We start from the raw sequence: 14,874 nt of genomic DNA on the forward strand, positions 1-14,874 counted from the left end.
AATACTCTCCCTTATTAATAAACTTTCGTTAAACAGAGAGGAGACAGACTGTGTTTCAAAGGCACTGTGTTAAAAAAGAGTTACAATAAATTATTATACTATTAACTGAAGTTATTGTTTTTAATGACAATGGCAAAAAATATATATATTAGTGCAAAATAGCTATAGCACATTTGACCATTAAAAAAGACTTTTTAATGTTACCTCAATTTAATGTTACCTTAGAATCCTGATTTTTTCATAACTGTGAATAATGATTAACACAGTAAATTTCATATCATATAAGTTTACTAAGTTAAAACCATATTTCAATAGCAAACTAATAAAGCAATGACAACTAAAAATAAAAAATCATTTCTATTTAGGTAATTATAATCAGTTATATGAAAGTTTAATAAAATTTGATTCGTAAAAAAATGATGTGACTTGTAATAGAACTAAAATATATTCAACATATCTGATAATAACCTAATTAATTACAGTCATAAAAACTAAGTTATTATAATAATCTTTACCTTATCTGAAAGTAATGAAAAAAAAAAAGTTGAGTATAATAAAAAGTAGATATAGGAATTTCAAATAATTGAATTTCAATTAAAATATAAATATTAGCACTTGCCTGATGGATCCAAGAAATTATATTTGGTAACTTTTTAGAAAAAAACAAAAACAAAAAAAAAAGCTTAACAAATTCTAGTATTTATATTTGGATACTGATTATAGTAAGATTCATATTTAGTCTTAGTTCTAAAATATCTTGATCTGGCCTAAGATTACCTACACAATGAAAAACTTGACCACATATTTTTTAACATGGCAACCTATTCATAGGTTAAACCACATTATTAGTAAATAAAGCAAAATAAAGATAGACATATTAAATTCTAATATATATTTAAAAAATTGATATTGGAATAATCCTAATTCTTAATATATATAAAGGGCAATGTGTGTTTGTGTGTGTGTTTGTTTGTTTGTTCTCTATAGAAATCCAAACCGTCGGTATATATAAAGGGCAATGTGTGTTTGTGTGTGTGTTTGTTTGTTTGTTCTCTATAGAAATCCAAACCGTCGGACCGATCTCGATGAAATTTGGCATAGGGGTAGTCCTCATGGGGGAGAAGGTTCTTAGCTGGGTTTTGACCCCGTACCCCGACCGTCGGGGTCAGGGGGTTTTTGTGTACAGACCGGGGTCATTTTTGTGTACAAGTTTAGCCAGTTTAAGCCAGGTAAGCCAGTTTAAATATTGGTCCGGGCAACGCCGGGTAACTCCAGCTAGTGATATATATAACTTCCTGTAAATCTTGTAAAGCTTGCAGAAATAGAAAATGGAAGCAAAACTACCTTACTATTATTGCAACATAAAAAATGTGCTTTGTAAAGAAATTTTTATAGCACACCACAGATCTGGTGCATTTTTCCTAAATAATTATAATCAATAATAGTATCACTTCTTGCTATACAATACATTCTTTTTGTCTAGCAGCATTTTGCACATTTTATAAAGTTATTTTCTACTATTTTAAGTAAACATAAGAATAAATTAAACAACTTTGATAAACCGCCATTGTTAAAAAATATATATACATAAATATCAAAATATTAATAGTCTAAACTTGTAAACATGATCTACAAAGCGGTAAACATATCGAGAGATAATAATGTTCAAGTAAAAATCAACAAAAACCTGCAATAATAACAAAGATATTACTTAATAATAAAAACAAAAACATAATAACCTGGAATCCTAATAACAAAGATATTACTTAATAATAAAAACAAAAACATAATGTTGAATCTTACTTGGTTTCTTATCTATAAAACAAATTTATTTAACTATTTAAAAGGAAAAAAAACAAAAAAATCAAAATGTAATGTAAAACAATATATTAAAAGAAAGTCAAATGCAATTACTTTAGAATATATAATATAGATCTCTACGATATATGATATAGACCTCTACAATTTAACTCATTAGTTTAATCACTGCTTTACCATTATATAATAAACACAAACTAAAATAATTTATTATTATCTAAAATAACAATTTTTAAAATAAAAACCTGTAACAATTTAATTTAGGATTTATCGAAGTCCATATTTTTTTGGCAATATCAGTATAATTGTATTTAAAGTAATAAAAAAGATGAAACCATTTAAGAACATATATAAAAATCTAAACATATATTCAGATACCTTAATAAGAAGCATAACACAACATTCTTTTGCTAACTTCCAACATTTTTACTTTCTACTACTTTTTTTTATTTTCTATTTTACTATTTTCTATACCTTTTTTTTTTTATCTGAAAGAAAATATAAATATAGATACAGAGAAATATAAAATAAACTAAAATACACGCAAATTTATGTAAATACACTTACATGTCCCCAAATAACAGTCTTATTTTTTTTTAAAGAAAAGGAAACAGGCTATAAAAATTAGAAAAATACAAACAACCAACAACAAACAAACAGTTATTTATAATTTTATAGTTAAGTTAAACAATAAACATCATCAATTCCTCTTGAAACTAAAAATTTGTTAGCTCTAATTAAGCTTGAAAGCGTGGAATACGTCCAGAAAAGCCTAGAGCTAAAAAGCCTAGTGCAGAAAAGCCTAAAGCTACTTTAAAAACGACATTACTGCTAATTTATTTTTAGATTTGTTAGTGAAAACATATGAAACCCAAAATTTTCTTTATAACATATATAGCAAATTTTATAAATAAACCTCTACAATTTCCTTGTACAACAACTTGATTATGATTATTAACAACTCTGTAAACATGAATTTTCTAATAATCTAAATCTTAATAAATTATAAACAATTAAACTTAAATAAAAATGTATGAAAATGATAAATGCTATATTAAATATAGAAAAACAAACATATAATAACACAATTATATCCTAAACCACAACTCATTATGCAAGAGAAATTATTATACATTTATTGAAAGAAACATTTTTTTCAAAGAGCAAAGGTTTTAACAATACTATAGATATATTTTATTTATAACTAAATGTTGTCATGGCTTTTATCCCAATTATTAAAAGCATGTGAAAGCATGAAACTACCAATAAATATCTTTTAATGCTGGACCCCACCTAAGAATTATAGTAATCTATATTTTCAATATTAATTTCTATAACACAAAGCTTTAAATTTAAAAGAACAATTTAAAAAAAGATTACATTAAATTAATTTGTAGTATATTTGTAACAACAGAACCATAACTAATATCGAACAATAGGCCTAACTATGCTCACTAATAATAATTATTTTCAGAATAGTTATATTGTAGGCTAGACAACACTTAGACTTAAAGCAGTTACACCGCTTGACTGGTAAGGTTGACGAATCTTGATCTAGATCTATATCTCAAATATATTGTGTTTTTTAGTTATACTAACTATAAAACGCAATATTTTTTTTAATGTTAAATAACATATAAAAACACCTCATTTAACAATCATGTACACATTAGATAAAGTACATTTCATACTATTATAAAAACACATTATAAAAACACATTTATAAAACAGCATTATAACACCTATGCATTATAACCCTTATGAAAACACATTTATAAAACATTTATATAACCTATGTCACCATATATAACGTATGTCACATACACGTATTTATCAAAAACTTTTAACTTTGAGCATAATGTAAACATATATGCAAACCTTTAACAACTATAAAACGACATTTATTAGCATCAACTATTTTTAATGTAACAAAGAATGCAGACTACAATTCACAACATTGTAATGAAAAAGATAAAACCAAGTAAGAACAAAATTAAAAATTTCTAACAAATACATATTCAGATACCTTAAAATGAAGCATAACACAACATTCTTTTGACAAATTCCAGAAGAACTTTCCTTTAATTTTTCTATTCCTCATTATTTTTCCTTAGAATATAAAATATACATATAGATATAAAATATAAAACAAATTGAAATAAACGCAAACTTATGTATATAAACTTCCATGACCACAAGCAACAGTCTTACTTTATTTAACTTTTCATATTAAATGCATAAATAAAATTTTATTCTCATTATTTTTTCTACAAAAAATAATCTTAATCTATAAATAAGAAAATGAACTGAACTTACCAAAAAAGCCATCAGCTCCTCTTAATTGCTCTAGAAAATAAAACAATACTTGCTTATAATGTTCCAAAAAGACTAACGACAAAACTGAAACAGTTAACTAAAAAAAGAAACATTGTACTAAAAAAACTATTTTACCAGTCATTTTAGTTCTAAATTCTTCTAAAAAATGAAAACAGGCTACATAGTGTATTTTACAAAATACAGAACCGTAATTAACAAAACGAACATTAGGCGTAACTATGCTCACTATTCATTAGCGTATTAATATTTAGATGATAGGTTTAGAGAAGGTCATGACGATGGTTTTTTGTGTTTTATAGTTTTTGGTACTTTATTCATTTTTAAATCTACTCAAAGTATAGATAGCACTTAGTACACTGTTTACTAGCCCTACTAGTAACTGTTTAATTGCCTCATTACTATTAATAAACCTTAAGTCGTATCGAAGGATTCCAAATGTGAGCTCGAGAACCTGACTACCAGCCGGTCTCAGAACCATAAAACTGAGTTAGGAGAACCATAAACCCTCATTAGGAGATGATAGAATGACTTTCCTAGTCATAAAAACAAAGACACAAGCAAAACCCATGCATTGAGTCAAGGAGATCCACCATCCTAACCTGGAATCAATGTATCAAAAATATATTTGCGTCAACCTAATAGATGAAGAAGGGGGTGCGAGGCTGGTCAACAGATAGAATCTGTTTACCTTACAAAGGGTTAAAACAATTCAACAGATTTGAATATTGCTAGTAATAACTATCATGGTTACTTTTAAAACTGATATAATTATGTTTGATGGGAAAGTAATGAGTTCATTGACTGATACAAATTCAGTTTAGTCTTGTATTGTTTCTGGTTGTAAGCCCAATGAATGACATTTGATTCAGTTTAAAAAAGTAATTGAGCTTTTAAGCGTTTATTTCAAATTTGCACTGTTGTATAAGAGTATGTTGTATAATACAGTATGTTGTATAATACATTTAGGTTATAAAATGGAAATCCAGAGCTCATTGAAGCCAGAGCTAAAAAATACTAGATTACAGTACCCTGCCGGCATACAACGTTGTATACGTGAAATATTTAAATTTTTATTTAAGAAGGAGACTACTATAACTGTGGTTATAACCCTCTCTCAACTCTTTTACTCCAAAACGAAACAAGTTGAGCGCGGTACCACTAGGAGTGTGGTGGGGATTGAGCTCGGATCTTCTTGCTTAGGCAAGCACCTTACCACTGTACTACAACCGCATTTAGTATAAAAATATTTTGATTGATTGAATTTGAATGGGGGAGGGGAGATGGCAGTTATTTAGTAAGTTAGAAGTTTTGTGGCGACTCGTACGGACTCGTACGAGTCGCCACAAAACTAAAGAATTACGATGGTAAGGCAAGGCAACTGTCAAAAACGGTCGCAATGTTTGCAATTGTGTAAAATTTATATGTAATGTAAATTGTGTAAAATTGATATATAATGTAAGAAATATAATAAAATAATGTAAGAAAATTTTGAAAAGTTTCCTAATAATTCCAAGCCGTAAATGAAACTAGAAACAAATAAGACTTCTTTATAAAACAAAACTGATTTGCATTGAAAAAAGCTTGAACAAAACTAAACAAAACTGTTTTTAATTGAAAAAAGCTTGAAAAAGCTTTTTTCAATAAAAAACAGTTTTGGCTTTTTTTGATAATCTTGCGTAGTGAAGGTATTAGCAAAGAAGTCTAGTTGCCAATAGGTCAACAAGGTCGGTTATCCGACTGACCCTTCGTTAGCTTATGTAGCAACCTAACTCAATGTTTTTACCTCAATCTTCAAGATTTGTCATACATCTTCGATGTACATTTAAACTTAAACTTTAATTATCTGTTCATTCGCATGACGCGAACAATCCACAATCCACTTCAGTTTTTATCAGTTAAATTTTTTTATGTTTTTGCACGTTTTGTTACGAATTTGCTAAATATAATTACATTTTTTTTTCTATTAATACATTTTCATATCTGTATTCAGAATTCAAAAAAATGTATGAAAATGAAAGGTTTGTTGATATTTTGTGTTTGATAACCATGTACCTAATATATTTTTTATTTACAAAATGACAAGAGATTATTAGATCATTTGTATCAAAGTTCTACACATTGGTAAACTACAAAGGTTTTTTGTAGGTAGAATTAATTCATTCAAATATATCTTAGTAATAAACCTAGGTTACTAGGTTATTAGATTTTGGTATTTTTTCTACTTTTTACCTACTACCTTTTGCGCAACAATTCTATTAACTCTCTTAAATGGGTTTTTCAATGGGACAAAGATAGGGTATTTGGCTAAGCCGTAGTCTAATTATAGTCTTGAAGTAAGTGAGTATGTCCTCTCACCTCTCAAATATTGCAACATAAGTAGGGTTGATGCGGACGTAGAGGTGGGTTTTACTTGCTTGTTTGAGAATGATACCCAGAAGGATTGAGCAATTAAAAAGCAATTAAAACTAGAATGAGCATTAAAACATTCGAAACGTGACACATCAGAGAATTAAATCCTTGTAAGGGTTAATACTAATAACGCGGCTAATACCAGACAAGAATTTAGTATTTACAACATAATTTATTTTTGACGTTGATATACTTTTAAACTGTTATACTCTGCGCGCACTTACCTTATTTAAAATGTGTTTATTGTCAATGTTTGTTATAGTGCTGTTGTTGTGTTTTATCTATAATAAGTTGAGTAATTATGATATTAACTGTAAATATGATATTAACTGGTTTATCTCGTTACCACAACGATGGCAATCATAATTGCTATTTTATTGCTATTCTATTGCTTATTATTTTATTTTTTTTGTTTTAAAATTTAAACAACTTATCGTTTTCCTAACATAGCCGGAATTCTTATTTTTTTTACCTTATCCATTTATTAATGCAAATTCGTACGCAAACTTTTACGCAAACACGTGAATAAGTTCTGTTTCTTTTTTGTAAGTGAAACGATCTGGGTTGAAAGAGTAAAACTACCTACTCTTCCCATGTATCAAAATTATTATGGGTCTTAAGCGTTCAAAATTAAACAAACTAATTTAAGACTAAAAGAACTGTAAAGATTAGTTAAAACAAAATAAAAGTTAAACAAAAAAAAAACAAATATTTTGACTTAGCCATATAAAGTAAATTAAATGTGAAACGAATAAACCACGTTAATTAAATTTAATTATAATATAATAATATAATAAAATATAAAACAAACAGCTGCGCCACACCATATAAACATAATTATAAACATAAATAAAATATAAACATAATAATAATAATAACATAAATATAAACATAAATATAAATAAAAGCTAAAACGAATAATTTCAATAAACCGTATATAATTAAAATAAATATGAACTAAAAACAAAACGAATAACATCACTAAACCGTATAACTGGAGAAAAATAAATTTAATATGAAACGAATATCTATAATATATCGTATTAATTTAAACTTTACTTAAATTAAATGCTAAAAGAATAACTCAATGATATATTAAAAATAACTAGCAAAAATCGGCCATTACGGGGGGCAAATTTAAAAAATAGTAAATCACGGTTGTTTGGATCAAATAATATTCAATATTTAATATTCAAAATTTATAAATCATGGTTAATTCTTGTGCTGCAGCTAGTTGCACAAATAGAGCAATGAAAAACGACAACAGAGCATTTTATAAATTTTCAATTAATAATAGGGAACTCTGTAAAAGGTGGATTGTTGCTATAAAACGTGAAACATTTATTCCTACTGAGCACAGCCGCATATGTAGTGATCACTTTTTACCTTCAGATTACAGTATACTTGATTTTAATAACAAGGCAAAATTAAAACCTTTTTCTGTGCCATCTGTTATTATTGATTCAAAACCAAAAGTCAAAAGAAAGTTTAGTTCTATATCTATATATAGTTCTATATCGCCACAAAAAAATAAAAAGAAACTCATTAAAAAAAGAGACTCATTAGAAAAATTTCAGAAAAAGGCAGTCACCATCACATCGATTTCCATTCCGATATAAGTGATAACAATAACGTTGCTGCTAATACGAACTTTATATTAATAGTGTTATTTTAAAAACAACAGAGAGTATTGATTGCCAGGTGGATATATATAGTAGCTTTAATATTATCGAAAGTAGTAACAAAATTATTAATGATGATACTATTATTTCTAAAAGTACATTATCGACAAATGCAAGTCCAACTAAAGCAAAATTAAAGGTAAAAATTAAAATTTTTAAACAAAAGTTGCGACGAAAAGAAGAAAAAAATTCATTAAAGGCTATGCTAAAAAATCTAAGCAAAAAAAAATTGTTTCTGAAGATGCTGCTAATATTCTTTGTAAAAACTTTAGTGGATTGACTTTTGATATTATAAAAAATCAGTTTAAAAACAATACCTCACTTCCAAAAGGGCATAGGTATACTGATGAAATTAAAAAATTTGCAATAACTCTGCATTTTTACTCACCTAAAGCATACAATTTTCTACTGACTCCATTTACCTGCTTCAAGCTCTCTAGCCAACTGGACTTCCTCTGTAGATTGTGAACCTGTTTTTTTTGAAGATGTTTAAATTATATTAATATAAAAGCAGAGACTGTCATTAATTATAAAGATTGTGCATTAATTATAGATTATAGAACTATAAGATTATAGAACTATAAGATTGTGCATTAATTATGGCATTCAAAACATCAATTCTAAACGATAAAGACAGGTCAATTCATTGGATTTACAGATTATGGAAAAGATATTATTGCAATTGAAATAGATACACCAGCTACATAAGCATTGGTATTTATGCTGGTAGGATTACGAGGTCATTGGAAAACACCTATTGGCTATATACTATATAAAAAAGCATTAACAGTTCTGATAAAAAAATTAATGTACGTAGCATTACATTTGATGGTGTAAATGTTAACTTTAATTCTGTTGCATCACTAGGATGTACATTTGGGAAAAGGCAAGAAAAAATTAATGTAAGATTTACTTTTGAAGGCTATAATCACTACTTGTATGTAATCCTTGACCCAAGTCATATGCCAAAATTAGCTAGAAATGCATTATGTGATTTAGAGGTACTTAAGGATTGTGATGGAAAATACACTAAGTTATATAAGCTTTATATGAAATACAGCAAGAAGAAGGATTAAAATATGCAAATAAAATCTCAGTAAAACATATTTATTTCCAGCGTCACAAAGTGAATGTTAAGCTGCACAAACACTTAGTAGTTCGGTTGCAATATGTATTCAATACTGTTAAGGTTTTTTTTCTTATTCAAAATAGGATTTTCTCCTTCTTCAAAATAGAATGTTTATAAGTTGACTTTCAACAGAAGGGTTTTTTAAAATAGACGTTTGTAAACGATTTGAGAAATCTTCAAAATCTTTTAAATGCGTCAACTAAATCATTTATTCAATTTTCTTTTTTAAATTTTTCTTTTCTTTTTTGAAGAGATAAGAATGTTAAGAATTTTCAAATTTGTTATGTTAGAAAAAAAAATTTTACTAAAATTAAAAATCAAAATCAAAAAATTTTTAATTATTTGATTTTATGTAAAATGAAATTTTTCTTGTAGGGGAGTGTGGGGAGAAGTGGGAAACGTAAGTTTTTTGTAAGAGTAATAGCGATTAATTATTTATTAAATAGAAACTAATAAAATCATAAAATGTTGAACCTGAAAATGTTCGAGAAATCGACATGAAAATGTTAGTTCATCAATCGAAATAAAGCAATGGGAATGGGAAGAAGCGGGGCAAAAATATTTCTTTTTTCTGTCCCGCTTCACCCCAGTGTAAACACCTTTATATGGTACATTTCAAGTTTAGTTTTATTTACTTCTAGCGCACGCAGGGAAATAAAGCAATTTCTGCTTTGAGAGAAATAGAGGAAGAAATTAAATTAAATATCAATTTAAATTAAAAACAGTATTTAGGCATAACTTCTAATCCTAATAAGAATGTCCCACCTATCCCGCGTCCCACTTCTATCCTACATAAAAACATATCGTTTATTTAAGTAACAAATATTATTTTAAAATAGTGCTTTTATATAACTTATGACTAAATGACTTATGCTGCTATTATTAGTGAAGAAAATAATTTTTACTGGCATATTTTAATTAAGTAAACCTACTTCAACAACTTTAACTGCAACAAGCATAAATGATTCAAATATGACCACATAACACGGCCGGCATTTAGCACCATTAGTGTCAAAACAATTGCTTATGGTTGAGAATGTACCTTCGTTTTACTATATAATATCTTTTAAAAAAAGTTAGTGACAAATTCCATTAATTTTAAAATTTGAGTTTAGGCATATTAAAGTCTCTAAACTGTGTAGATATTCTAGTTGCAAATAACATGTTCATAAACTGTGAACATAGCACTTCAATATTAAATGGAACCATAGCTCTTGAATTAACTAAACATAAATTGAATATATTAAAGACCAAAAAAATACATAATAACGATTTTACTTCAATATCTTTATTCATTCTTTAAATAACACAGAAAACAAAAAACCCGTATTTAATATATAATTATTCAAATGTTTTAATTATAAACATTTACTTTCTCAAATGATTTTATTTAGAAACATAAACTTTTAACGAAATAACCATACTCGAAAATATATATTATAATTACCTATAACTAAGTAATAAAACTAGAGTAAAATTCAAAACTACAAAAATTTTTCAATATATTAAATATATATTTCAATATAACAAAAACAAAACTAAATGAATCATTTATTTAAAACCCCCAATCAAAACAAAACTAACATTACATGGTCTCTCCTACATTATTAGTGACTTAGTGACTTGGTGAACGCAAGTGAACTCCAAGTTGGCTTTAAAAGCATTGCGAAGTCACAAGCTTTCGCCTACGACCATACCACGGTGAACACACCCGTTCTCGTCCGATCACGGAAGTTAAGCACCGTCGGGCCAGGGTAGTACTTGGATGGGGGACCGCCTGGGAACTCCTGGTGCCGTAGGCTTTTTCTTACTTTTCTCACTTTCAATACCTAAATACATCTTTGCTCCTTGTCGATTAGACACCTCTAAACATTGTCTCGGCCTAAAAGACGTCAAAATTGAAGTATTTTCATTTATTGCTTGAAGCTTCAATATTGTGCAAATATTCAGCTCTCTATATTTCATATATCCGGCAGTCAAGTGAACCTCATCCACGTTATTCCACAAAAATATCTAAAGTACAAAACAGTGCTACTCGAAAATTCAATAACTACACGAATCTCTCCTTCGAAGAAGTGCTTGCAAATCGACCAATATTCGATAACATAACTCACTTATACGCTACAAACGTAAAACCTTCGAGCCAACTTCTGAACGCTTTCTAAACATTCAAGTTTAGATAGTACTTAAAGTCTTGAATATGTTTCGAAAAACTCCATCACCATTCTTAACATATGTGAAAAAACGCTGAAATATTCTTTTATGCCAAGTAGATTGTCATTCAAGTATACAATAGGTTCTATAAGTAAGAACTGTATCTGTAACAGGTTCTAGTTGACTTGGAAAAAGAAAAACTTTCTTGTTTTAGTGTTGTGTTTATGCGAGAAAATGACAAGTTCTCATTGCTTCGTTTGTACAAGCAGCAGCAGCAGCAGCAGCAGCAGCAGCAGCAGCAGCAGCAGTAAAGCCTCGTTTAAAAAAATCAACAACAAGCAAGTAAATGTATTTTTATTAGATAAAGCCTTTATTTACACTGTTTGTCAAATATCAAATATACAGGTACCATTTGCATACAAATTACAACATTAAAAAAACGTGTACATTTAAAAATTTAATCCGTAAAAATAATCTTTAAAACTCTGTTTAAAAACTCAAAAATCGTTCTATGAAAACATGAATCTGCAAAAGAAAAGTCGTTTGCACTGGCACGTGAATGACGAATTGCAAGTACAGTGGAAGGTTGCTTTTGTTTGTTTTAGTTTACCCACTCCCGAAACCCCGAAAATTCGAAATTTTGCGTCAAAATTTTTTGATGCCTACCTTATTACACAGGGACTAAAAAGTTTCAGTATGTGTTTTTTTCCGTAGTGTCCTCGTTCTTAAAATGAGGGGGTTGTTCAACTGCCCATTTTTGTAATTGTGGCTCTAAAATTTGAAACGCAACTTATCTAGCACGAAATCCTTTACGTTTTTCATTACAGATGCCACAAAACGAATCGAAACTGTTCGATCAAGTTGATAGGTCTCTCCTACATTATTAGTGACTTAGTGACTTGGTGAACGCAAGTGAACTCCAAGTTGGCTTTAAAAGCATTGCGAAGTCACAAGCTTTCGCCTACGACCATACCACGGTGAACACACCCGTTCTCGTCCGATCACGGAAGTTAAGCACCGTCGGGCCAGGGTAGTACTTGGATGGGGGACCGCCTGGGAACTCCTGGTGCCGTAGGCTTTTTCTTACTTTTCTCACTTTCAATACCTAAATACATCTTTGCTCCTTGTCGATTAGACACCTCTAAACATTGTCTCGGCCTAAAAGACGTCAAAATTGAAGTATTTTCATTTATTGCTTGAAGCTTCAATATTGTGCAAATATTCAGCTCTCTATATTTCATATATCCGGCAGTCAAGTGAACCTCATCCACGTTATTCCACAAAATCTCTAAAGTACAAAACAGTGCTACTCGAAAATTCAATAACTACACGAATCTCACCTTCGAAGAAGTGCTTGCAAATCGAGACCAATATTCGATAACATAACTCACTTATACGCTACAAACGTAAAACCTCGAGCCAACTTCTGAACGCTTTCTAAACATTCAAGTTTAGATAGTCTTTAAAGTCTTGAATATGTTAAAAACTTCATCACCATTCTTAACATATGTGAAAAAACGCTGAAATATTCTTTTATGCCAAGTAGATTGTCATTCAAGTATACAATAGGTTCTATAAGTAAGAACTGTATCTGTAACAGGTTCTAGTTGACTTGGAAAAAGAAAAACTTTCTTGTTTTAGTGTTGTGTTTATGCGAGAAAATGACAAGTTCTCATTGCTTCGTTTGTACAAGCAGCAGCAGCAGCAGCAGCAGCAGCAGCAGCAGCAGCAGCAGTAAAGCCTCGTTTAAAAAGAAATCAACAACAAGCAAGTAAATGTATTTTTCTCAGATAAAGCCTTTATTTACACTGTTTGTCAAATATCAAATATACAGGTACCATTTGCATACAAATTACAACATTAAAAAAACGTGTACATTTAAAAATTTAATCCGTAAAAATAATCTTTAAAACTCTGTTTAAAAACTCAAAAATCGTTCTATGAAAACATGAATCTGCAAAAGAAAAGTCGTTTGCACTGGCACGTCAATAAGACGTGCAAGTACAGTGGAAGGTTGCTTTTGTTTGTTTTAGTTTACCCACTCCCGAAACCCCGAAAATTCGAAATTTTGCGTCAAAATTTTTTGATGCCTACCTTATTACACAGGGACTAAAAAGTTTCAGTATGTGTTTTTTTCCGTAGTGTCCTCGTTCTTAAAATGAGGGGGTTGTTCAACTGCCCATTTTTGTAATTGTGGCTCTAAAATTTGAAACGCAACTTATCTAGCACGAAATCCTTTACGTTTTTCATTACAGATGCCACAAAACGAATCGAAACTGTTCGATCAAGTTGATAGGTCTCTCCTACATTATTAGTGACTTAGTGACTTGGTGAACGCAAGTGAACTCCAAGTTGGCTTTAAAAGCATTGCGAAGTCACAAGCTTTCGCCTACGACCATACCACGGTGAACACACCCGTTCTCGTCCGATCACGGAAGTTAAGCACCGTCGGGCCAGGGTAGTACTTGGATGGGGGACCGCCTGGGAACTCCTGGTGCCGTAGGCTTTTTTACTTATTTTTCTCACTTTCAATACCTAAATACATCTTTGCTCCTTGTCGATTAGACACCTCTAAACATTGTCTCGGCCTAAAAGACGTCAAAATTGAAGTATTTTCATTTATTGCTTGAAGCTTCAATATTGTGCAAATATTCAGCTCTCTATATTTCATATATCCGGCAGTCAAGTGAACCTCATCCACGTTATTCCACAAAATCTCTAAAGTACAAAACAGTGCTACTCGAAAATTCAATAACTACACGAATCTCACCTTCGAAGAAGTGCTTGCAAATCGACCAATATTCGATAACATAACTCACTTATACGCTACAAACGTAAAACCTTGGAGCAGAGCTGAACGCTTTCTAAACATTCAAGTTTAGATAGTCTTTAAAGTCTTGAATATGTTTAAAAACTCCATCACCATTCTTAACATATGTGAAAAAACGCTGAAATATTCTTTTATGCCAAGTAGATTGTCATTCAAGTATACAATAGGTTCTATAAGTTAAGAACTGTATCTGTAACAGGTTCTAGTTGACTTGGAAAAAGAAAAACTTTCTTGTTTTAGTGTTGTGTTTATGCGAGAAAATGACAAGTTCTCATTGCTTCGTTTGTACAAGCAGCAGCAGCAGCAGCAGCAGCAGCAGCAGCAGCAGCAGCAGTAAAGCCTCGTTTAAAAAGAAATCAACAACAAGCAAGTAAATGTATTTTTATTAGATAAAGCCTTTATTTACACTGTTTGTCAAATATCAAATATACAGGTACCATTTGCATACAAATTACAACATTAAAAAAACGTGTACATTTAAAAATTTAATCCGTAAAAATAATCTTTAAAACTCT

At 29.5% G+C, this 14,874-nt stretch overlaps 3 non-coding genes across 3 annotated transcripts; all 3 read left to right on the forward strand.

Moving 5' to 3' along the window:
- The first annotated feature begins 11,058 nt into the window (after positions 1-11,058).
- Positions 11,059-11,177, forward strand: LOC136072891 (5S ribosomal RNA). The gene has a single exon (XR_010636047.1). It is a non-coding gene; the product is annotated as a 5S ribosomal RNA (ribosomal RNA).
- A 1,311-nt stretch (positions 11,178-12,488) lies between these two features.
- On the forward strand, positions 12,489-12,607 carry LOC136075648 (5S ribosomal RNA). Its single transcript, XR_010636085.1, has one exon. It is a non-coding gene; the product is annotated as a 5S ribosomal RNA (ribosomal RNA).
- A 1,309-nt stretch (positions 12,608-13,916) lies between these two features.
- On the forward strand, positions 13,917-14,035 carry LOC136075658 (5S ribosomal RNA). Its single transcript, XR_010636096.1, has one exon. It is a non-coding gene; the product is annotated as a 5S ribosomal RNA (ribosomal RNA).
- The last annotated feature ends 839 nt before the right edge of the window (positions 14,036-14,874 follow it).

Source organism: Hydra vulgaris, chromosome 01, assembly GCF_038396675.1.
Source record: "Hydra vulgaris chromosome 01, alternate assembly HydraT2T_AEP".
In the NCBI taxonomy this organism is placed as follows: Eukaryota; Metazoa; Cnidaria; class Hydrozoa; order Anthoathecata; family Hydridae; genus Hydra; species Hydra vulgaris.